Genomic DNA, 1579 nt, shown 5'->3' with positions numbered 1-1579 from the left:
TGAATTTGATCTATAAATGTATCTAGCTTAAAAGAACTTCAGAAATACTCAAGTAGAGATTCAAATTATTACTGATCTTTACAAATATGACTTCTATTGAATTCTGTATTGTTCTATGGAGTAGGATATAAAATGCTTAAATAAAACAAAAAGTATTTACAGCTAATGAAGCACTGGTGGCTCACTCCTGTAATCCTAGTTATTCATGAGTCTGCAATATGAAAATGCAGCTCAAAGAGAGTCCAGGAGAAAATGTGCAGGAGATCTTCAACTAACCACCAAAACAGGCCAAAAGGGGAGCTGTGGCTCAAGTTGTGATGTGCTAGTCTCGAGAAAAAAATGCTTTAGGACAGCATCTAGGCCCTGAGTTCAAGTCCCAGGATTAGTAACATAATATAATATAATAATTATATAATATATTTATAGTTTAAATCACTCATTGGTGCAAACATATTGAACTTACACAAGTGTGGACAGAAACAGAGACTGAACCTTCTGACCTAAGCCTATTCACAAGAACTCTAAAGCAGCTTTTCACCAAGATGGCGCCGAAAGCGAAGAAGGGAGCTCCTGCCCCTCCTAAAGCCGAAGCCAAGGAAAAGGCTTTGAAGGCCAAGAAGGCAGTGCTGAAAGGTGTCTACAGCCACAAAAAGAAGATCCGCACTTCACCCACCTGCCGGCGGCCCAAGACGCTACGGCTCCGAAGACAGCCCAAATACCCTCGGAAGAGTGCTCCGAGGAGAAACAAGCTTGACCACTATGCTATCATCAAGTTCCCCCTGACCACTGAGTCAGCCATGAAGAAAACAGAAGACAACAACACACTGGTGTTCATTGTGGATGTTAAGGCCAACAAGCATCAGATCAAACAGGCTGTGAAGAAGCTCTATGACATTGATGTGGCTAAGGGCAATTCCCTGATCAGACCTGATGGAGAGAAGAAGGCATATGTTCGACTGGCTCCTGATTACGATGCTTTAGATGTTGCCAACAAAATTGGAATCATCTAAACTGAATCAAGCTGGCAAATTATAAATATACATTTTTCCCACCAAAAAAAAAAGAACTCTAAAGCATAGTAGTCATCCACTGAAAGATGTGTTTTTTCCTTTTTTAAACTTTTTTTAGAACTTATTTTTAAGTAGTCATACAAAGGAGTTACCATTCAACAAGTACGTTTATGAGTACAATGTATTTGAAATGATGCCTTTGTTCTCCCCCTCCCTTGCTACCCCCTCCCCTTAATTTTCTTAATTTCATAGAATATGCTTTGAATATTATAACTGCATTCTTCCCCCTTCCTCTCTTCAGTTGTCTTCACTCCTTCTCCTGTCCTTTCCACACATGCCTCAAATACCAGCTTTATGGTATTCATTTTGTTAGCTGTGAGTTAGTTTCTTTAAAGAGTTGCAACATTTGAATTCTCCCTTGCATATAACATACTTTGGTTAATACATCTGTGTGTATTTACATAGAACCCCATATATATTTATTTATATATTCATAAATTAGACCTAAGTTCCACATGCAAGTGAAAGCAAACCTCTCTGTTTCTCTGGGTCTGGCATATTGTGCCGGT

The 1579-nt window shown here is 39.0% G+C and overlaps 1 pseudogene; it reads left to right on the top strand.

Annotated features, from left to right (window-relative positions):
* Positions 1 to 536: 536 nt before the first annotated feature.
* On the top strand, positions 537 to 1056 carry LOC138826814 (large ribosomal subunit protein uL23 pseudogene; annotated as a pseudogene).
* The last annotated feature ends 523 nt before the right edge of the window (positions 1057 to 1579 follow it).

Source organism: Dipodomys merriami, unplaced genomic scaffold, assembly GCF_024711535.1.
Source record: "Dipodomys merriami isolate MVZ:Mamm:240054 unplaced genomic scaffold, mDipMer1.0.p SCAF_15, whole genome shotgun sequence".
NCBI classification, from domain to species: Eukaryota; Metazoa; Chordata; class Mammalia; order Rodentia; family Heteromyidae; genus Dipodomys; species Dipodomys merriami.
Note: the sequence above shows the minus strand (reverse complement) of the source record. Positions and strands in the feature narration are given on the sequence as shown.